Below are 24,765 nucleotides of genomic sequence, written 5' to 3'. Positions count from 1 at the left end.
GAAAATGGTATGTGAATGTTTATAGTGACTTTACTCACAATGACTAAACTCTGGAAGCAACCCCAATGTCCCTCAACTGGTGAAGAGATAAACTGCAGTATATCCATACGTCAGAGCACTACTCAGCAACAGAAGGGAATAACTGCTGATCCACACAACAGCATGAATGGATCTTGATATATTTTGCTGCATGAGAGAAATCAGACTCAAAAGGCTACATATCACCTGATTCCATGGATGTAACATCCTGGAAAAAGTCAAACTATAGGGTCAGGAAACAGGTCACCAGTGGCCAGGGGCTGGGAATAAAAGCAAGAGTTGACTATAAAAGGGCATGAGAAATAAAATCGCAACTACCAAAAGTAGTCACAGAAAAAGAGAGAATTTGGGGAGATGATAGTACCATTCCATATCTTGATTATGGTGTTAGTTATACGACTATATGTATTTGTTAAACACGCATAGTTGTATACACTAAAAAGTGAGTTTTGCTGTATGGAAATTATGCCTCAAAAAATGCAACTTCAATATAAAATCTCAGTAGAAAATGTTCAATGATTAAGAAAGGCAGCCTTTAAAACTGCTGATGAACTTCCTACTTACATTAGGATCTGGAGGCCTTCTCCCAAACTGGATCTGGGGGTTCTCAGAAACCAGGCACTCAGTCACTCTTGGACACATAAATAAAGCTCTAATACATAAATCAATAAAGTCAACGTATCAGCATGTCCCCACGTCTAGGGTTACTCATTTAGGGTGTTCCCAAGCCTGTACTTCATGCGAAAGCGTCTGACATTCGGACATGAAAGTGCTGGTGACTGTGCAGGGCGCTGCCTGTGCTCCTACCTTGCTTCACCTAATGTTCTAACTGCCTGGATGCCACCGCTTTTATAACCACTCGAGTTAAAAGTTATTTCAGACTGAGAATTCAAGCCTGCCCTGTGTCTGTGTTTTCTATGATAAAGAAAATTAACCTTATTATTCCAACCAGACATAACACACAGAAGACAGACTTCCCTAATTTAGTGATATAGATTCCTTGTACAGAATTTTTTTGGCCAAAAAATATTTATGCCTATGATATTCAAAGGATTTTGTTTGGTTTTCTTCTGCATGCCCTGAACATAATGTACTGTCTCCAAAACTAGTCTTTATTTCTTCTCTGTCCTTCTCCTAGTAAGAACATCTGTTAGGAATTCACTAGATGGAAATAAATGCTGAAGGCAGACAGAATGAGAAACTCAAAGACCCAGGCTCTTGGATGGCCAACATCAGCTATTCAAAACCTTCCATGGAAGGCAGAGTGTGATGTGCTATAAGCAGAGGCTAAAACACAGTGCTAAGGCAGCAAGGGTGATGTGAAACACTCTGGGAAAGTGGAATTTAAGCTGGGCCCCTGAAGGATGGAGAAGATTGAGACTGCAGACAGTCCAGGCCAAGGAACTACTTAGCAGAAAGGGTCCTGTAAGTGCACGTTTGTTCAAATCGGTTATCATCAGCTAGCGTCCTAGAGCCTGAAAAACACGACTATTTAAAATTCTTCTGGAATTTCCATGTCTTGAGGTCTTGGGGCTCTCCATTTCTCCATGAATCCCAATGCACCCTATTCTATCACACACGACAACTTCATGTACTTAAGTTACTGCCTTTTCTATAAGGCATTTAAGTGTATTGATTGTGGCTGAGAAGCTAGTTATGAAGAGGTGAGTGAAAAATTAAAATGAGCAGGAAAGGGAGAAGAGGGCACCCTGGTGGCAGGCTTCAAGAGGGGGTGGAGCACTTGTCCCTCTCCAGTGGGGTATGGATCCAGGATCTTCAATCTCCTTGGGGAGTGGTGTTAGCAAGAAACACCAGTTACGAATACAGGGAAAACTTCATTGCAGCACTGTCATTACTGATAAGATGAAAATCATCTAAATGCTCATCAACAGGGAACTGCTTAAATCAATAACTGATCATTTACACAATAGGATATTATAGTCAGTAAGAAAAAATAGTGTGAGGAGACAGGAAGACCTCTAGGATAAATTACTCATGTTATTTAAAAGTCAGGGTGCAGAAGAGTCTGTATAATGGACTCCCTGGTATATCTGCATTCATACACAACCCTCTAGTAGGATACATAAAAACTGTTAGCATTGGTTATATTTGGAGAGTGAAAAATGAGGGTAGGAGAAAGAGAAATGTTTACTTTTCAATTTATACCCATCTGTTGTTACTGTCCAGTTGCTCAGTCGTATCCGACTCCACGACCCCATGGACTGCAGCACGCCAGGCTTCCCTATCCTTGATTATCTCCCAGAGTCTGCTCAAACTCATGTCCATTGAGTTGATGATGCCATCTAACCATCTCATCCTCTGTCTCCCCTCTGTGCTCCTGCACTCAATCTTTCCCAGCATCAGGGTCTTTTTCAATGAGTCGGTACTTCACATCAGGTGGCCAAAGTATTGGAGCTTCAGCATCAGTCCTTCCAATGAACATTCAGGGATGATTTCCTTTGGGATTGACTGGTTTGATCTCCATGCTATCCAAGGGATTCTCAAGAGTCTTCTCCAGCACCACAATTCAAAAGCATCATTTTTTTTGGTGCTCAGCCTTCTTTATGGTCCAACTCTCACATCTGTGCATGACTACTGGAAAACTCATAGCTTTGACTATATGGACCTTTGTCAGAAAAATGATTTTTCTGCTTTTTAATGCACTGTATAGGTTTGTTATAGCTTTTCTTCCAAGGAGTGAGCCTCTTTTAATTTTGTGGCTGCAGTCACCATCCACAGTGATTTTGGAGCCCAAGAAAATAAAGTCTGTCACTGTTTCCATTTTCCCCCCATCTATTTGCCATGAAGTGATGGGACCAGATGCCATGATCTTAGTTTTTGGAATATTGAGTTTTAAGCCAGCTTTTTCACTCTCCTCTTTCACCTTCATCAAGAGGCTCTTTAGTGCCTCTTTGCTTTCTGTCATTAGGGTGGTGTCATCTGCATTTCTGAGGTTATTGATATTTCTCCTGGCATTCTTGATTCCAGCTTGTGCTTCACCCAGCCCAACATTTTCCATGATGAACTCTGCATATGAGTTAAATAAGCAGAACGACAACATACAGCTTTGTCATACTCCTTTCCTAATTTTGAACCAGTTTGCTACCCTTCTGTAACTGAATTTATTGAGTTTATTTTTAATTATTTGTGCAGATGATGATAATTTTGATCACATGAAGTATTAATACTTATAATCATTCCTTGGCTGACTTGCAATATAAAGTGAAGACTGACTACTGTTGTTAGAGGGTCAATTCAGAGACTAGAGGTTCATTTCAATAATTATTAAACAGTTTAATAAGTGGTTACTGGATATGTCATTGTTTTAGTTCTTGAGCAGCTAATATAGTAGACTGCAGCAGTAGGTTAAGACAGAGAGAAACAACGCATAATGTGAATGCTGGGAAAGCCAGGCAGAGGAGACTTCCTGGTGGAGGCATGGCTTAGGGTTTGAATTGGTGAAGCAGAAGAAGCAAGGAAAGAGCAGCAATGAGAAAACAATATGGCAAGCCCTTCACTTGGCATAGAGACATCTGCCCTTCTTATTTCTCTTTTGGATCTGATCAGTATTAGAAGCAAGAAAAAATTCCAAGATCTGAAAATCTCAGCCCCTCTCAGTCACAAGGGCTAATATTTTTCCATCAACGGCTTTAAAAACTGAAGTTATATGGACCAAGACCCAAGAACTAGAATTAGTAATGAGAAAATACTACTAAAGAATTTTCTCCCCTGCCTCACAAACATGCTGGAGTGTATACATGGGCACTGTAAAACAAATTCTCATCTCCCTTTCTTTGTCAGTGGTGAAAAAGCATTGGTACATATACGAATAATGTTCAACCAGAGCAGCCAGCCTTTCACAGGATTCTTCTTTACCAATGTATATGCTTGGTGCTCTATCTCAAGAACCTTCTCGAGAAACACTCTTCTCTTTGCAAGTGTGGGGACAGGAGTAGGAAGAGGAAGCCCTCTGCCCTGATTGACAGGCTTACTCTTTCTCACCATCACTGGTACCCCGAAGTGGAAGGGTCAGGGGACTCCGGGAAGCCTTTCCTGTGAGTTCGGATTCTCTTTCTAATAGAAATGATAGAATAACCTATTCAGTTTATTCTTCTGGCCAGCTTAGCCAAGATGACTGAATACCTTATTTTTTGCTAAGATGATCATTTTTTTCAGAACTCTCTCTCTGAAGAACATTTGTAAGATGAGCGATCATTCTCTGTGTCCACTTATATCTGACCAGCCTAGGCTTTACTGCTCCCATTGTCGGGGAATTAACCATTTGTACCCTGGTATCAATATAGCAAAGAAACACTGCCAGTGACTTTAGAAAATAAATAATTGGCTGATTGTTTGTTTATCACTACAAAGAAAATACTGAAGAACTTTTATTACAGAAACCCATTCGAGGCTGCTGGCAATCTAAGAACAAATGAGGAAATGCTAAGAGAAAAAAGAATGTTAGCCTATTCCTAAAAATTCTCCTGGCTGGCATTATAAAACAATCTCTTGAATGGCAGGAAATAATAATATATCTCACAACATGGGAAATCTTCGGTGTTGGTGGGTTATTCTTCTATTTTGTGTAGGTCCCAAAAGAAGTTAGAAAATGTCATGTGCAAGAGAGGGAGGGAGCATGGAAGTGCAAAAGTATTAATTGCAGCTTCTAAGTGGCCCATGTGGCAGCCAGTGAGCTGGGTAACCAGGGATCAGCCCGGTCTGGCTACACCTGCGGATCAGAAAGCAGAAAGTACTGACGGACAGTGGAGCAGAACTCGGCTCTCATAGCGAAGAATAAAGCACAAAGTTCCTGCTCTTTTTTCAAGCCACTCCTTGGCCTTCCTCAACCTGGAGAACGTACTTCAGCTTGGGTCATGGACAAAACCAGAGCAGCCACACTAGAAGGGCATGTGGCCTCATACAAACACGCTTGTTCCTCAACTTGGCGCTCTGCGAATCCAGTGCAAACATTCAGCATCCCATGGCCGGGGCCACTCCTGGAAGCCATCAGGTGGAAATGGCTCCAGCAAAACGTATTTTCTCACAGTGGGGAGGACAGGTGGGAAGCTGGGGTGCAGAAAAGTGAAGAACAGGGTGGAGAAAAGGCAGCCTCATTAATACTTTAAAATCTATGCCAGGAGGACAACAAATGGGTATTTCCCTGGCTATCAGGCTGAGAAAAGCCATTTTTTTTAAACAACAGTCTCACTTGTTCCCCTGCACCATTCCCTCTGTGCCAATCCCCAGACCATGCCAAAACAAGCTGAAATGTTATAAAGATTCGTGGTTAAAAGAACAAGCTCCAAAATATTTGTGGATGTTACCTAAAGAGGCCCCAAAGTGATGGACTGAAGTGAAATTAAGAACTGGAAGAAACATTACCACGTGCCACCAGACATCGGGAGGAACTGAAAACTGGAAAGGGCCCCAGAAAGTCCTCTCTCAGAGACCCTCTTTTAAGGAGAACTAGCATATTGAATTTGCCGTATCATTGCTTTCCAAGTCAGCAAACCAACAGGAATTTTTATATTGATCCTATAATACTGGCAGGTCTGTGAGCTGTAGGCCTCAGTTGGGGCAAACAGAATATTGCCAATGGGGATAAGGAATTTTTATCTAATATACATGATGCAGAAAAGGGGTTCATTTTCTTCCTCTTTTCCAGACAGCAGACATTTCCCTCCCCCCCACCTTATACAATCCCCATCTTCATGGCAATTATGTCCAGACCAGTTTTCAGTGAGCCCATTAGAATCAGCCAGCCCAGCACAACAACCTCCTGGACAGCCGGCACCTTGGGGACAGGGAGGCTATTTACAGGGCAAAGTCCTGGATGACTTGACCTACATGCTGGGCCTCCCAGCTCCAAACTCTAATCCTTGTTCTTACAAGCTACTCTGTCACCGACTTTCAGATTTGGCCCTCACTACTCTATTCCAGGCCTAAATATACCCCATTACAGCATCTGTCCAGTCAGTCTTTTTGCAGTAATGACACCCTGCTGATTCAGCCCCTGGTCCTCTGGTCCCTGGCTGCTTCGGGGGGCATTACTTCCCCTCAAGGAGATGTATTTTCAAGACATGTGATTTGTTTAGATGGTCAAGTTCTCTGTAAATCGAATATACAATGTAATTTATTTATTTCGACAGACCTCCAATACCTATGATTGTAAGACTGTTAAGTAAAAGCTGTACTTTTTTTTTTGGCCACACTATGTGGCATGCAGGATCTTAGTTCCCTGGCAAGGGACTGAACCCATGCCCCCTGCAGTGGAAGAGGAAGTCCCTATGATTGTTAAGATTCCTAGTGCTGAAGACACAATAAATAAGGCCCTGCTCTCACCCTCAAAGAACTTCAGTTCAGTTCAGTCGCTCAGTCATGTCCGACTCTTTGCGACCCCATGAACTGCAGCACGCCAGGCCTCCCTGTCCATCACCAGCTCCCACAGTTTACCCAAACTCATGTCCATTGAGTTGGTGATGCCATCCAACCATCTCATCCTCTGTCATCCCCTTCTTCTCCTGCCCTCAATCTTTCCCAGCATCAGGGTCTTTTCAAATGAGTCAGTTCTTCACATCTGGTGGCCAAAGTATTGGAGTTTCAGCTTCAACATCAGTCCTTCCAATGAACACCCAGGACTGATCTCCTTTAGGATGGACTGGTTGGATCTCCAGGCAGTCCAAGGGACTCTCAAGAGTCTTCTGCAACACCACAGTTCAAAAGCATCAATTCTTCGGTGCTAAGCTTTCTTTATAGTCCAACTCTCATATCCATACATGACTACTGGAAAAACCATAGCCTTGACTAGGTGGACCTTTGTTGATGAAGTAATGTCTCTGCTTTTTAATATGCTGTCTAGGTAGGTCATAACTTTCCTTCCAAGGAGCAAGCGTCTTTTAATTTCATGGCTGCAATCACCATCTACAGTGACTTTGGAGCTCAAAAATTTAAAGTCAGCCACTGTTTCCACTGTTTCCCCATCTATTTGCCATGAAGTGACGGGACCAGATGCCATGATCTTCGTTTTCTGAATGTTGAGCTTTAAGCCAACTTTTTCACTCTCCTCTTTCATTTTCATCAAGAGGCTCTTTAGTTCTTCACTTTCTGCCATAACGGTGGTGTCATCTGCATATCTGAGGTTATTGATATTTCTCCCAGCAATCTTGATTCCAGCTTGTGCTTCCTTCAGCCCAGCGTTTCTCATGATGTACTCTGCATAGAAGTTAAATAAGCAGGGTGACAATATACAGCCTTGACGTACACCTTTTCCTATTTGGAACCAGTCTGTTGCTCCATGTCCAGTTCTAACTGTTGCTTCCTGACCTGCATACAGGTTTCTCAAGAGGCAGGTCAGGTGGTATGGTATTTCCATCTCTTTCAGAATTTTCCACAGTTTATTGTGATCCACAGAGTCAAAGGCTTTGGCATAGTCAATAAAGCAGAAATAGATGTTTTTCTGGAACTCTCTTGCTTTTTCCATGATCCAGCGGATGTTGGCAATTTGATCTCTGGTTCCTCTGCCTTTTCTAAAACCAGCTTGAACATCAGGAAGTTCACGGTTCACGTACTGCTGAAGCCTGGCTTGGAGAATTTTGAGCATTACTTTACTAGTGTGTGAGATGAGTGCAATTGTGTGGTAGTTTGAGCATTCTTTGGCATTGCCTTTCTTTAGGATTGGAATGAAAACCGACCTTTTCCAATCCTGTGGCCACTGCTGAGTTTTCCAAATTTGCTGGCATATTGAGTGCAGCACTTTCACAGCATCATCTTTCAGGATTTGAAATAGCTCCACTGGAATTCCATCACCTCCACTAGCTTTGTTCGTAGTGATGCTTCCTTCCTAAGGCCCACTTGACTTCACATTCCAGGATGTCTGGCTCTAGGTGAATGATCACACCATCGTGATTATCTGGGTTGTGAAGATCCCTTTTGCACAGTTCTTCTGTGTGTTCTTGCCACCTCTTCTTAATATCTTCTGCTTCTGTTAGGTCCATACCATTTCTGTCCTTTATTGAGACCATCTTTGCATGAAATGTTCCCTTGGTATCTCCAAATTTCTTGAAGAGATCTCTATTCTTTCCCATTCTATTGTTTTCCTCTATTTCTTTGCACCGATCACTGAGGAAGGCTTTCTTATCTCTCCTTGCTATTCTTTGGAACTCTGCATTCAGATGGGTATGCCTTTCCTTTTCTCCTTTGCCTTTCGCATGTCTTCTTTTCACAGCTATTTGTAAGGCCTCCTCAGACGGCTATTTTGCTTTTTTGCATTTCTTTTTCTTGGGGATGGCCTTGATCTCTGTCTCCTGTACAGTGTCACCAATCTCCTTCCATAGTTCATCAGGCACTCTGTCTATCAGATCTAGTCAAAGAACTTACCCATCACTAATGCCCCACACCGCATAGAAATCAGCCCACTCCATGGTACCCATATTATGAAACCAAAGCAAAATAATAACAATGCCTTAGAGTCATTCTCAATTTTATAGATTTCAAAAGACTAATACATATATTTCAATATTAATGATCTTAAGTCAAATTCTCACTAGTGAATTGAAAGAGATCCTTAACATCATTTAACCAACTTTATTTGTGCTATCTCTATTCCCCTCCCCTTCAGCACACCTCCCTTATTAACCTCCTTCTCCCCAAAACTTAGGAGGCGTCATGCTTCCTCATTCCATTCCTCATGCCACATTTTCAGTTCACTTTCAAATCCCGTTTGTTCTGCCGCCTTGAAATTCCACACTTCTCTCCAGCCTCACTGCCGCCGCTGCTGCTGCTGCTACTGAGTCACTTCAGTCGTGCCTGACTCTGTGCGACCCCATAGATGGCAGCCCACTAGGCTCCTCTGTCTCTGGGATTCTCCAGGCAAGAACTCTGGCGTGGGTTGCCATTTCCTTCTCCAATTCCAGCCTCAGTACTGTTACCTAATTCAAGCCATTGATAGATCTCCCCGAATTACTGCAGAAACCTCCCAATTGGTTGCCTTGCTTCCATTTTCGCCCATGTACGGTCCATTTGCTATGCAACAACCAGTGATCAGGGTGCTTATAACATGCAAGGAAATCATGGTAAATTTGATCCCAGCAACTTTTATTAGTCTGGAATGCTGGGCAGTGATATAACATGAAGGAAAATGAGGAATAATTTGGAGTTGGCAATGCCAGTGGCTTCAAAGCATCACTGCTCTTTGAAAGAGGCAAGAATGAATTACTCTATATACGGTTCTAGGAAGACAGCTGTAATCATTTGGAGGCATGCCACTCAGAGCCAAGACAGAATGGACACCACGCATAGTGACATATTCCAGAGGGTATGGCATGAGAAACAGAGAAAGACAAAGGATGAATTGAGTAGACTTACTGAGGAGTGACATGGTGCAAAAGGATTTCAAGAATGAATCTGGGAAACCAACAATACCCAGCCACAAGAAAGATATTAACCCTGTCACGAGTGATGAAACCAGTTAAGAATTCCATCCACACAGCAAGGCCCTGAAGGGTAAAGAGCTCACATTATCTCAGCCCTGATAACCGTTTGTCTGGTGATTATCAGAAAGACTGAGGAAGAGAGATGAGGGTTATATTTAAGATGTTTGTTAGTTTTCAAGTTCTGTCCCTATTGCTTGTTTGAAGTCTTGCCTACATACAACTGGCACAGTTTTGTGACTCTGGAAGATGAACTGCCTGTCCCTATTCTTGGTGCCCTTTTCATTGAAAATAAACTGATGTTGTATTTGGATGAACAGACGAACTTAGAAAAGATCTAAAGGGAAGAGATGGACACAGAGATGATGGAAAGCAATTTTACCAGCCCCAAACTGAAGTGAACTGTTACCATGCATAGTCAGAGTTGGTCTTTCACTCAGTCGTGTCTGACTCTTTGCCACCCCATGGACTTCAGCACACCAGGCTTCCCTGTTCTTCACAATCTCCCAGAGTTTGCTCAAACTCATGTCCATTGAGTCAATGATGCCGTCCAACCATCTCATTCTTTGTCGTCCCCTTCTCCTCCTGTCTTCAATCTTTCCCAGCATCAGAGTTGGTTTGCTTGTCTGTTTTTGGTACCATTTTAGAAATGGTTAGTTATTTTAGCATTCCAGTGCTGTGCTAGCACCAAAACCACCACAGCAGAGTGAAAACAGTCAACAGGCCATTTCCCAGAGCCTGGACAGCCATGCCCTCAAATGAAATAACATCACTGCAGAGGGGTAGAAGGTGGTCAGGCTCATTAGCATCCCTTTGGCATTTTTAACACACAAAATTCAAGCCCTTCTTAAATGACATTTCAAAGTGGGTGAGCCTGCTACAAGCAGTTCTTTTCACAAATCACATGTCACTGGGGGTTTAAGATAGAATTCATTTCTACTGAACCAACGCTTAGCTATTACTACAGTAGAGTACGCTGGCAAGAAACTCTGCCTAGGGGGAGCGATCAATAACTAGAGTAGAGAGAAGAAGGCAGAGCACAGACCACAAGTCCCCCGGACTGAGCAGCTTGAGGACAAAGATTCTACCTTGTCTCTTTAGCCTCAAATCTTGAAGCTGTGACCAGCACTCACTTAACGCTTATTGAATTGAACTGACACTTGTAAAAGAAAAAAAGAAGAAGCCCAAGGGTGGAAGCCTGGTGAGTAGCTGCTGCTAAGTTGCTTCAGTCGTGTCCGACTCTGTGCAGCCCCATAGACGGCAGCCCACCAGGCTCCCCCGTCCCTGGGATTCTCCAGGCAAGAACACTGGAGTAGGTTGCCATTTCCTTCTCCAATGCATGAAAGTGAAGAGTGAAAGTGAAGTCGCTCAGTCGTGTCAGACTCCTAGCGACCCCATGGACTGCGGCCCACCAGGCTCCTCCGTCCATGGGATTCGCCAGGCAAGAGTACTGGAGTGGGGTGCCATTACCTTCTTCACTGGTGAGTAGGGTGGGAAGAAAATTAGAAAAATAAGGGTTTCAGGAGTATTGGAGGACTAAATGACTCTGGTAAGAAATGAGTGGAAAGAAAAAAATTACAAAAATTCACCAAAAAATGAATGGAGAACCAAATGTCAAAAGAAGATCCCACAAAACATTCCATTCATACACAGGTATGCACACACGCATGTACATACACATGTGCACACAAGCACATACACCAATGGGGAATAGGGCTTGCTAGAAGGACTGAAGGGCAGGAGGGGTCTGGGAGGCACCCTCTTTGTTTTTAGCCCCTGCTCCCAGGACGGGAGGTGGCAGGCTGCAGCTGAGAGAGCCTGGGTGCAGCCAATGGAGCAAAGTCCAACCAGAGGTAGCACTCAGGTTGGGAGCCCCAGATGCCAGACTCCACAGGTCTTTCCTTTGTTCTACAGGAACACAGGGGAGGAGCCCTCTTCACTAATTCTGAAGGAGATCCCTTCTAGTTCTATTTCCTAATATAAACCAAAATTTACCTGACAGTTCACCTTGTTTTTATCACCCATATAGACCAATGAACGAACTGCTCCCTATAAATAGGTTTGCAACACCAGGTTGTGCCTTTTGCAAACATTAAAGTGGAAATGGCTCTGACAGCGATCAATAATGCTTGCCGATTTCCCTGCGCTGCTCTGTTTATTTTTAGTCCCTACACAGAGCACAACATTTGTAGGAAAAAACTCTTTATCACCTTCAAGAATATACTAACTAATGACCTAGGCAGAAAAAAAAATTTACACTTACTTTATTCCTATCATTCCCTTTTTTATAGGAATAAATTCAGACTCGGCAGGAATTTGTTCTACTACCTTATTACATAGATTCTGGCCTTTGGGGAAGGAGATCATGAAGCTTATAAAATTCCATACCTCATTTATTACTCCCTGTTTTCTTCCATTTTCCAATTTATTTAAGAGTTCATTTCTCTATTGCACAAAGGCATGCATTTTAGTGCACATAAGCTCGAAAAGAGAGCTTTTGGTTGCTTAGAAATAGGAAGGAACATGACCCCGCTGTCTCACCTCTCTACTTGTACATCGTCATTTAGTGCACGAAGCTGCAAAAACCCAATGAGTAGCATCACTGGGTTGAGCAATATAAAAGGTGCATTAGAAAAAGCCCTGGAAGCTGAGCAAGTAATTGGGACCTGATTTTCTACAAGGGTTGTCTTGCCCATCTCTGCATTTCCTATGGAGTGTAACACAACGCCCTCAGTTAGTGTTATTTAAGGCCAAATAAACAAGTTTCTCGGAGAAGGCAACGGTACCCCACTCCAGTACTCTAGCCTGGAAAATCCCACGGATGGAGGAGCCTGGTGGGCCACAGTCCATGGGGTCGCTAAGACTCGGACACGACTGAGCGACTTCACTTTCACTCTTCACTTTCATGCATTGGAGAAGGAAATGGCAACCTACTCCAGTGTTCTTGCCTGGAGAATCCCAGGGACGGGGGAGCCTGGTGGGCTGCCATCTATGGGGTCGCACGGAGTCGGACACGACTGAAGTGACTTAGCAGCAAACAAGTTTCTCCTAGACATCAATTGTATCGTGATTATTTGTTGCACGTTGGATTTGCCAGGGAGCTTGTGAATTTCTTGGGAGCCCAACTAGAGTTCCATCCCCATGTCTGCATCCTCAGCAGACAAAACCTACAATGACATATGCTCAGGAAGTCTCGGTTGAAAGACCAGATCATGTCCCTGGATGACTGTGGGTAAGCTGCATAACTCCATAGGTCATTCATGTCCTCATCCTGGGGATCGAATGGAGTCCAATCAGTAGGCATGTGACTGCCCTAAGATTCTGGGCAAAATGTTATTTGGCAGAATATGTGTATAATATTTCTGAGAAGAGGGTGCATATCTTTTATTGTTTCAAAGACTGTGACTGTTATTGCCCCCAAAAGTTTTACAAATCTTTAGCCTAGCAATAGTTTCCAAAATTACTGAATCCTGAATTCCAACACTAAAAAGCCTTTGAACATGCACACCATGCTCATGTATTAGGTATGCACACATGTATTGTATTAGGTACATTATAAAACAAACATCAAAATGACGAATATACAAGGTAAATATGAAATAAAGAATATTTTCTTTATATCTAAGAGTAAAAACTTTTTTCATCTTACTAAACAATCATCATTTTGTCAAGGGCAAGTATGACTGAATATACTTTGTGTTTAAAAATCTAGATTTTATTATCTGTGATACTTTGAAGGTCTAGTTTTAACTTCAATTTATTTTACAAAGATGGGTTTTAATGGCTGTCATAATTTTAAGCAATAAAATCACATAACAACATAAACACTTCCAAACACTGTTTTCACAATGTTTTCTCTATAAAGTTTCTTTCAAATTCAGCTATTTTCTTACTTAGTCTTAAAATGACACCTTTATTTTGAAAGGACAAATTAACTGTTTTTTCATGACTGTAGGTAGCATACTGTCCAAGTTGCCTATTATCACAGAAGTGGTTACAAAATACAAAGCCATTTCCTTTTTATAAAAGAAAAGTGAATATAACTTATCTGTAAGTTTGACAACAACACAAGATAACCGGCAAACCTCTGTGAGGTACAGAACTTTCATGGCCGCTTCTTAACCTTGTACAAAATATTGTACAGCTTCCGCTATCTGTATATTAAGGCTTTTTATTTTTATAAAGTTAACTACAAAGTAGCATCCTGCAGCATTCTGTGTTCCTCTGGCCTCAACAACTTGGCTGCTTACTTATGAATGATGCAGTGAATGAATTTATCTCTTGTAACCTTACCCTGCCATCCTTCTCTAAGCAACAGCTGCTGCTTAAGAGGATATGCTACTCAGTTTTTTCCATAAAACATTTTCATTAAGATTATGAATAAAGCTCATATAGTGGTGGCAATGGAGAAGGCGATGGCACCCCACTCCAGTTCTCTTGCCTGGAAAATCCCATGGACAGAGGAGCCTGGTGGGCTGCAGTCCATGGGGTCGCTAAGAGTTGGACACGACTGAGCGACTTCACTTTCACTTTTCACTTTCATGTATTGGAAAAGGAAATGGCAACCCACTCCAGTGTTCTTGCCTGGAGAATCCCAGGGATGGGGGAGCCTGGTGGGCTGCCATCTATGGGGTCGCACAGAGTCGGACACGACTGAAGCGACTTAGCAGTGGTGGCTCACCAATAGAGGCACTTAGTATATATATGTCATCAGTTAAAGAGAAATGAACAAATACAACAGGTTAGATCTAACATCTTACCAGTGTAGAACAAGTCTTTTGCTACCCGTAACGTGTTCTAATACAGTATTTGCTTCTTCAGCAATATCTTCACTAATACTTTCAGCAGTATTTTCTGAAAAGGAAATTCATCTGATTGTTTTCAACATATCTTATCTGGTCTTGTATTAAGAGGAAGAACCAGTGTTTCCTAAAGATATGTTGCTTTTCTACCTTTGGGTACAAGTAAAAGACTTGTCGAGAGAAGTTCAAACCACCATTTAGTTTTATGAAATTTCATAAAGATTAGTAGGTGAATTTAAACATTGGTTTAAAAAAGTTGCAAAGGTTATCCTCCATGTTTTTCTAATCATGGTACCTTCATTTCTCATCAGGAAAGTGTTCATTCTTAATGATAGTTATAAGTCCGTATTTCAGTTATTTGTTTTGAAATCTGAGGGCTGGTTTCTGATCAGAATGGATCATACCATTACTGTTTTTAACTTACAATGCAGCTATCAAAGAGCGTGTCCAGGAATGAAGTGTCAGCTCCTCCATCTTCATATTGTTCCCCTGTGTTTACTTTCACAATTAGTGATATCTTTAATTCACACTTTGTCAGAATCTTTTTAAGCTATCCGCCTTTTTTTTGGCGATGGTGGGGGGTGGGTTGTTATTGTTGAAAGGTAGTTTAATTGAAACTAAGAATATTCTGCAAATTAACTGGACACATACCAATACAATGCAACATACTATAGACAAGTGAGGGGCCAGACAACACTTATATGTTGAGGGAAACTTACTCCTCCCTCAGAATATAGGGTCTCCTGATTTGAACAACAGGGGAGGGTGAAAATATAAATTTATATATAGTAGTAAAACTTAATTTTACTTATTTTTGGGATATAAAAAGGTGAATAGGAGTTCTAGTATTTTCTTTCCCATGCTCCATTGGTTTATCATGGAAATTTCACTTTCTAAACCCTGATCTAGACAATCTCCAGTGCCACTCCCAACTTAAAAATTAAAAATTAATGGATGTTCTGCTAGAAAGGTATTCTCATTGTTTGACTGCTCAAACAACTCCTAGATAACCCCCAAACTTATGTTTCTTGGTAGCTCTGGAAAAACCCACCATGTACAAGTCTACTGAGTGAGGAATGAAGATGGGTTACCTGGCTGAGTCACCTTCTGTCACCTGGAAGAGAGCCTTCTCGAATTCATCCAGAAGAACCAGGTAAGGTTGGCCAGTCTCTGTCTCCCGATTAGACTACACTCACATACCCCTCAAATGAACTGGCAGTTTTCAGCTTCCACAAACATTAAAACAGGTGATTGTGATGCGTCTCCAAGCAAAATAATTCAGCACACACAAATTTCACTTGCAAGCCTGGACAGCTGCAAGTGGGAGGGATGGGATGTGGGGGTCATATGTTTTCATGGTTGTTCTGGACAGCTCCAGGCTGTGTGGGAAGAAGAAACACATTGTACTCTATTATGTGGAAGGGAAAAGTCTTCTAAATTTAGAATCTTTTAGCACCTGGATTATTTTTGTTTTCTACATTTGCCCCGCTGAGGGGTAGGAGTTCCGGAACTCCAGTGTGTTCTTTGCAGCCAGCAGTAAGAGTCATCCACTGGGCAGGGTGCCAGACAACCCAGTTCAGAGACCAGAGCCTGTTTCAAGAGTCTGGAAGGACAGACATAAACATCCAGAAGAAATTATTTGTATGGTGCCAAGATCTGGTTATTCTTAAGTAAAATCTCTTAAGGCACTAACTTACAAGAACATAGGTAGGTTTTAAAATAAAGACAGGACCAAAAGATGATCTTTGGAACTTTGTCTAGTCAACTTTCCTTTTAGCTTCTCTTGTGTTGTTTGAGAACTCCCAAGAAGGAGATTCCAAAGCCTCTAATTCCTTTCAGACGTTAGCCACTCTCACAACAAGAAAGTTCTTCAGAAAAACTAAGGATAAGTCACACTTATGAAGGTAACCTTGATTGGCTATGTCTGTATTTGAGGACAGGATGGTGTAGAGACTACAGGTGATGTTCACTCTTTCTTTCTTTGCAAAGAAAGTTTTGTTGACAAAAAGACAAGAAGAAAAATAATCCAATCTAGGCTGGTTTCTGTGTTTTAGAGATTCCACCAACATTATCTATTATCAGAAAGCCTAAGATAATATAAAGGGTTATTTGTATCTCAGTTAAAATTATATAAACTCTTTTCAGTAGGCTTTTTATAAAGTGACAAGATGGCTCTTATAAATGGAGATTTTATTTGTGCTACTTCCTTCACACAGGTTTATAAGCATTGGTATTGTATTTCCTATATGCAGGGACAGAGGTTATTAAATGTGTAAATTGTAACTGGGTTCCTGTTACATGTTTGCATAAGGGATTCTGTATTTTCCCATGGAACTAGGCCCTCCACACCCCACCAATATCAACCACCCAAACTTTCCCCCCCATTTATGACCTTCTTGCATTAAAATGCAAAACCTACTGATAACCTTGCTTGAAATTTGTGATCAGACAGATTGTATTTGAGCTCTTGCATATAACACTGGTAAAGGGACTTCTCTGGTGGTCCAGTGGCTAAGACTCTGTGCTCCCAATGTCAGGGGCCCAGGTCTGATTCCCTGCTTGGAGATCTAGATCCCACATGTGACAATTAAGAGTTCCCAATGCGCAACTAAGACCCAGCACAGTCAAATAAATAAATAAACATTAAAACAAAACAAAATAAAATACACGTCAAAGAAACAGCTACAGAAAGCACTCAGAAAGACAACCAGTAGCCTGATGAGTATTACCATGACAATTAAAAGTTGCCAACAAGAAAATTTTACGTATTTCTCACTACAGAAAGGAAAAACAAGCAAACGGCCTTGAAAGATGAATAATATCATAAATTATTTAGACTGGAACGAGTCCATAGCAATGATCCATTTTTCTGTTCCTTTCCTAGAAGAAGGCTACAAGGTTTACTAAGGATTCTGGGACTTACTCTTTATTTACCTCTTGTCACAGGCAGGCTTGGGGTTCTGACTGAGGTCAAAGTAGAATGTTATACCTGACCCTCTGGTCATTTACACTGATATCAAAGAGGAATTCTTTCTCTAAAATTAGCAGTGTCTAAAATTAGATAACCAATTTCATAAGGTGTTAAGGAGTTCTACAAGGCACATAAGGATTTAAATATTTATTAGTTATTCATACATTTTTGAAATTGGAAAAGAGATTTTTCAAAGCAAAAATCTATTTCAGGCACGCCTAAATATTTTCTAGGATGTTCCCACCAACCTCTGTCAACAGAGGCCTAGAAGATGAGCTAACTTTACTGCTCACAATCAGCTTACGTCATTTTGGGCAAGAACCCGGCACACAGAGTGATGCAACCAGACCCCATGGCCACATCACTTGTGTTTGCTTCAATCAGAAGCCAACAGACCTCTGCCTGCCAAATGAAAACCACTCCCAGAATTTTCATTCCAGAGGGGAATCTGTGAGACTGTGCTTCCAACCCCTTTCCAACATACTTCCCCTGGATCAGGAATAAAAATATAGACTCTGTGCTTAAGCTGAGAAGGAATAAAGACTAAAAACACCGTTAAGATACTTTTTTTCATTCAGCCTCCACACCACTCAGCTCACCTCTTGAAAGATACAACCTACCTGAAATAATCCTAGTTCAGAGCGTATTAATCTGCATTAATGACCTTTGAAAAGGTGAGTCTAGGAAGACCTTGAGATTCAAGCAGTGAAATGATCTACACAGAATATATGGAACCCATGAGCCAAGGTACTTCTGTGAAGGACTCTGTGCTGGAAGTAAATGAATCCTCAGTGCTCTAAAGACAGATTCAAATTCAGTCATCTCGGCATGCCTCCATCTATTCATCCAAATAAGTGCCGGCACTCTGGGCTTGCATTCAGGTGCTCAGTCTAGCATGAGGGGATGGCTTCTCTCATAATCCAAGGCTCCATCTTGGTCTGGCCCCTCCCAACAAGGTGTGGGGCAGATGCCACAGAGCACTGCTTTTTTTCCCTAATCTTTTGTTAAAATTAGAATATGCAAATATATGCAAAGTTAGGTACTTTCTGTGGTGAAAATTCTTGCATATAAATATTAAACCTTCCTCATACAAATGTTAGTCACTCAATAGTGTCTGACTCTTTAGGACCCTATGGATTGTAGCCCGCCAGGCTCCTCTATCCATGGAATTCTCCAGGCAAGAATACTGGAGTGAGTTGCCATTCCCTTTTCCAGGGGATCTTCCCAACCCAGGGATCAAACCCAGGTCTCTTGCACTGCAGGCAGATTCTTTACCATCTGAGCCACCAGGGAAGCCCAGGTCTTCCTTATATTACCCCAAAAATAAAAGTAAAAAGCAACTGGATTCCCTAAGAGTGTACTTTTCTCCCGTATCCATATACTACTTTACATTAAAAAATGAAGATAAATGAGAGTTTAAGAGAATTCTTTTTTTTTTTTTTTTGAGAATTCATTTTTAACTGCTTACTCCTTATTAGGAATTTCAAACACCAGGCATATCTTTTACTATAACTGTACATAGCTGATTACTGCTTCCCATTTATACTTCTAAAATGTGAAGGCTACCATTTTAATTGGTATTCAGAGGTCTGCTCATGTGCAAACCCAAGCAGTTCAATTAGTTTGCCCAACTGGGAAAGTGAGTTATATAGAAACAAATGGGAATGACAGATTAAAAGGCTATCCTTGTTAATACTTTTAAATTGGGCTAAAGTTAGTTATACCCTGTTGAGTTCTTCCACTTCTTAGGATGAACAATGCGGCGAGCATGGCGAGACATACTGCTTGGCCTCTAATCTTAGCTGTGACATTTCCTGTCTCATGTTCTACCATCAATAGTGACCTACTTGCTATACTATGTGACTTTCCAACTGGGTCTTTTAATGCTCACACATGGGAAACACAATTATTTTTATATTTAGCACAAAGTGTAGCTGTGAAACATTTCAAATGATTTCTAGTTCAAGATATCCACACTAATCTTATTTAGTGGTAATCTTTTTTTTTTTGCTTTGTCATTTAGGGAAATAACAATAGTTATAAAACATTAAAAATAAAGTTTTTGCCTTATTCTTAAATAATGCCACATTATGTCAGTATATAATAAACTGAAAACTAATGAGCAGAAAGTAAAAGAATCGTATGTCCTAGTTACTTGTTTGAAGAACAGGCCACAAATGGCTCTTGTTGGAAGTGACAAGAAACAACACTGCTGGTATTATTTAGGTTTGAAATTCTTAGAAAAGTGGAAATAACTTAATGATGATGAAACACTAGAAATGCAACAGAAGTGTACAAAAAGAGCCATAGAATTTGTTAGGTAAAACTAAAAGTCACACAAAAAAATGCAAATTAAGATTACAAATACTGAGCAAGAAAGCCTTACAATACAACAGAAAATGTCTGAAAGTAACTCAGGAAAGTTGATTTGCTAGGCAAAGTAAAACTGCCATGCATAGTTTTATAAATTAAGAAACAAGCCATCATTGCAAATTTATGTAAGTGTGTATGTAACATAGCAAATGACTGTTCAAAATTTTAAGTCTTGTCTTGTCAGCTTTGATCCACAAACCCTAAAGAAATGAACAAAGGATCCAACACTTTAATGAGGAATACGTGTGCCATGCCACTTGTGAATAAGCAAGTTCCCAACACTCAACCAAATCTCCAAAACAGATGTCAGGAGTCTGCAGCACACCTTTTTAAAGTGAATTTCCCAAACTCTGTGGCTATATCAACTCAAAAGCAGCTGCTTTTGTGAATCATAAAGGACCTTTCAAAGCACAGTGTTCACACATGGAAAAGCACACGTTCTACTTTGCCTCTGCCAAAGAAACCTCACTGCCTGCCCTCCCCTTGCCCCCACCACATATCCTTGGGAAATATTCCAGCAATGTGTGTGTACCCATTATGGATTCTTTCTCATTGCTACTGCTTTTGCTATACATTTTCTATAACCACATGCTGTTTCCCACCCACACAGCTTAGAAAGAAAGAAAGAAGCCTTTGTTGAGCCATGAAAGGGCCAATCTACTGTATATGAAAACTGCCCCATCAGAGGCAGGCTCTCAAGAGCGTATATAGACCATGCACCTGTCTAACTTTAGTAATGATGATACTCTGATCCAGCCCCTTAATTACTGATCTCACTGTCACCTGAATCCTGATGGTTTCTTACCCAATCACACACCCAAATCTACGCAGGTTACAAAGTGAGGAAGAAAGGGGTCCCTGCCAGGATACACACCAAGGAAGAAGTACAATGTGAACAGCATCAAAACATTTTTCTCCTCGCCCCACCTGCCTTTTGACTTGTCTCTGGTACAGAACAAAACAAACTGAAAGAACTGGATTAAAAGGTATGCTCAAATGTAGATGCTGGAAAACCAAAGAAAAGGGAATTCGGAGGAAGGCACTCTGTTTCATTTCTGTCAATCCCATCCAAGTTAATATGTGAGGCAAAGCTGTTTTTCAATTTGCACCTTCATAATTACCTCGGAATAATTAATAACACAGTTCTAAGAATAAATCATTTTAGTAGTTACATGAGTTCAAATGAAAAATTATGTGTAAGCAGAGAAAACAATTTTAAGTGAATTTGCCACTCCAAATTATCATGCAATTATTATTCTCCCTATTTACAACTTAGCCTTATATGTATACCTTCATTTTTAAGGGTTTATGCCCTAGAGCTTCCCTGGTGGCTCAGATGGTAAAGAGTTCGCCTGCAATACAGGAGACCAGGGTTTGATCCCTGGATCAGGAAGATCCCTTGGAGAAGGAAATAGCCATTTCCTTCCAGTACTTCCTTCCTTCCATTTCCTTCCATACTCATTCCAGTATTCTTGCCTGGGAAATCCCATGTACAGAGGAGCCTGGTGGGCCCCAGTCCATGGGGTCACAAAGAATCAGACATGACCAAGAGGCTAACACTTTTCGTTTTCATGCCCTAAAATGAAAGGAGTTAGAGTCTATAAAACTAAAATCAATATAAAAACTAGAGTTACGAGTATTACTAAGATTTCTTTCTTAGATTAAGCTTTTGAACTTTTATGTAATACTATTGTAATAGTAAATCTATCTTTTCTCCAAAAAACTATGATATCTATATTTTGTTTTCCCTCAGAGAAGGAATGAAAAGTAGACTTTTTTAGTTCTCAAATTTTACAGGAAAAAAAACTAAGGTGCACGTACCTAGCTCACTGATGGTTAATATCCTACCTTATTCTTAGTGCAGGAGATAAAAGACTGACCATGGATTCTTAGAGGTTAAGACTTCTAAACATTAATTCCTTCATTAACTTACTCCCCTGATCATTCTTTTTACATATACCACCTCTGCCGTCATGGAACTTAATTAATGGGGGAAACAGACAAACACAAGTAGACAAGTTGGTTAATTACCTAAGGTTGTTTAAGAACCATACTGGAAACAAAAATGGGACAGAAACAAGGAATTGAGTGGGTGCCCTAAGCAGATGAGATGGAAGAGCCCTGGGAGGTGCCTGTGATGAGAAGCCCTGAATGGAAAAGAGGTAGCTGTGTGAAGGGACATGTGACCCAAGCAGAGGGAACAGCAGATCCAAAGGGTCAGAGGTGGGAGTGAGACTGGTTTATTAGACAGCAAGGAAGCTGCTGTGGTTGGATAACTGAATGAGGCCAAGAGGGTAAGTGGTGACACCATAGAGAAGGGCGGGACCCTGCAGGCTACAAGAGTCTTGAGACTGTCCTCCAAGGCAAAGGAAAGCCACAGAGCTGAAGGAACATGAGCAGATGAACCTGAGTCTCGAACCAAGCCTGCCCACTATGTGGCATAAGCAAATTGCTGGCGTGTCTTAGATGTTATTAATAAATTCCTAATTTGTAAAAGACACTCAATAAATAATGACCAGTTATAATCATCAGTAATTATCATTATTGTTAATGTTCTGACATGTAAATAAAGTAAATAAATTTTTTTCATTCAAATAGGGCTATAGTGTAAAATGATATATCAGAAATACCGAATTATTGAGAAATAAGCAAAATAAATCTTTTTTATTCTGTAAAGATCATATTCTTATCGAGGAAAAATAGACATGAATTAGCACATTCAAATTCATTAGGGCTTATTGTGGTTCTAATCAGAATAATTATTGATCTTGGCTCAGTTCTGTCCTTAATTAGTCTGCATTGTGGCTTTTCTCTCCTTGTCAACCTATAGCCTTGTCATTTTGTATCCAGAACTGTGTAGCAGTTCAGTGGTATCTATCAACTACACAGCAGTCATAAGGGCGAATTTCACAGCTATTTTTCAAGTCACTGAGTGCAGTGAAAGTGAAACTGAAGTCGCTCCGTCGTCTCCGACTCTTTGCGACCCCATGGACTGTAGCCTACCAGGCTCCTCCGTCCATGGGATTTTCCAGGCAAGAGTACTGGAGTGGGTGATAATGGCCTGATAGCATCTACTGCCCGCCTCATTTCCACACACACAACTTGTTTCTTACTAACAGAATCCTGATACTGTCCTCTTGCAAGTGACTGATGTAGAGATGGGGCATATAATGCTATTGTAATCCATGAGAAGACAAGACAGGTCTTCTTGGATTCTTCTGGGTAAGGTTTCCATACTCTCCAAAAGAAGAACCTGGAAGGGGGGATCAGTTTTCTGTGCCGTAGATATTGTCCTGCCTGCAACGACATGTCAGTACCACTGTCACCATCCTGCAAAAGAAAAGGACTAGTCTTAGGTGAAACAGTCCCTGAGGCCATCAGTGGCAGAAAGATGAAAGAGATGAATCAAACCTGTATCACTGTCTTTGTGTCATTGAGTCAACCAATCCTGCCGCCTGACCTGCTTCTTTCATGAGATAATACACTTCCTTACCACGTAGGTCAGTTTGCATTAGGGAATTCCATTTTGTGCAGAAGGTGTCCAAGCATGTTACCTCCACATGGACATTTCCATTTGGAAACATCACTCCTTCCTTTGGCTCTGGGAAGGTCTGCAAATGGAACTAGGACTTCTGACTCCAGCCCAGAGAACTCCAGCCGTCCTGGATACGAGCTGATACAGCATTTTAATTTTGATGCAACACTGGGATAGTCACCCAAAAAAGCCCAAGGGGAAAACACCCTAGAAATCACCACAGGAAGACGGTACTTTGGCATGTGTAGCTGATACCAAATGGCCTGTCTCTGGCTTTCCCGATCTTTCAAAAACTTTGACTTTCATCTCCCACTTGCTTAGGACAACTGTTTTTTCCCCCAAGACCCAAATAAAGCACAGCTCTCATTGGCTTTTTTCCCCCCATAAGGCTGCCGATTGTGAACCCTTATCTAATTACAAGAATATGAGCAGAGAACATGCAGGACGAACACAGATCCCAATTCAAATTGTGGTGCTGGAGAGGACTCTTGAGTGTCCCTCAGACTGCAAGGAGGTCAAACTAGTCAATCCTTAAGGAAATCAACCCTGAATATTCACTGGAAGGACTGATGCTGAAGGTGAAGCTCCAATACTTTGGCCACCTGATACAGAGAGTCGACTCACTGGAAAAGACCCTGATGCTGGGAAAGATTGAAGGCCAAAGGAGAAGCGGGTGGCAGAGGATGAGGTGGTTTGGAATAGCATCACCAACTCAATGGACATGAATCTGAGCAAACTCCAGGAGATGGTGGAGGACAGGGAAGTCTGGTGTGCCACAGTTCATGGGGTCACAAAGAGCTGGACGTGACTTAGTCACTGAACAGCAACAAAGCACAGATCCCAGGCACAGGCAGAAACACCCCAGAGAGGAGGTGCAGTATGGCCATTTGTAGGCAGGGGGGGTTTCCTCCCTCCTGAAGAGGAAGGAGGAAATGCTATGGTCATGATAGGATGCTGCCTGTTTTTGTTTTAGCTGTGCAAGATTATTTTAAAATTGAAAATATTAAAGACCCATAAAATAAAATATTCATCTTGGAAAAATGGCACAGATGATAACTGACTATGTAGGGAAGGGATACAGTGGGATTAGGGCTTAATGGAGGTACTGGTGGGGGTTGGGAATGAAGTGAAACAAAGATTACATAAATGTCTACAATGATTCACAATAAGCAAAAAAGCAGTATGGCTTGAAACCAAAGTAACCATTCCAGTCTAATAAGCATTTTTCCTATGAGAAAATTATAGAATTATAAATTTAGCTCATAATGGAGAACAGAAAGCATAATGCACACAGATTTCATAATGTTGCATAGTATTTGAGAAGCATTACTTAGAAAATGGGGTGAACATTATAACTGGTGAAAATTTGCTGAAAGATTGTAATTAAAACAAAATAGTAAATGGTGCCTTAGCTCTCGAAAGGGTCACTATCAGAATCCCACTTAATGTCTTCGTGACTAATCTGCAGCGAAAATGGGAATTCATTCAACATAAGGACCAGGTTTAGCTGTGAGACATTGTCAGGGGCAGGAAAGTGGGGGAAAGATATCTTGAAGAGTTAGAAACAACGCATGTTAAGTAGGTCACGATAAACAACCCGAAACACCAAAAATAAAA

At 41.2% G+C, this 24,765-nt stretch overlaps 1 protein-coding gene across 2 annotated transcripts in view; it reads right to left on the bottom strand.

Annotated features, from left to right (window-relative positions):
* The window catches only part of MARCHF3 (membrane associated ring-CH-type finger 3), a 156,459-nt gene that overhangs the window by 122,715 nt on the left and 8,979 nt on the right, over positions 1 to 24,765 (bottom strand). The window contains exon 2 of one of the 2 annotated variants that reach the window (XM_059888183.1): positions 15,361 to 22,943. The gene's annotated coding sequence lies outside the window, so the exon portion shown is untranslated. 2 annotated transcript variants of the gene reach the window in all.

Source organism: Bos taurus, chromosome 7 (genome assembly GCF_002263795.3).
Source record: "Bos taurus isolate L1 Dominette 01449 registration number 42190680 breed Hereford chromosome 7, ARS-UCD2.0, whole genome shotgun sequence".
Classification (NCBI taxonomy): domain Eukaryota; kingdom Metazoa; phylum Chordata; class Mammalia; order Artiodactyla; family Bovidae; genus Bos; species Bos taurus.
This window is presented reverse-complemented; position numbering and strand designations above follow the sequence as displayed.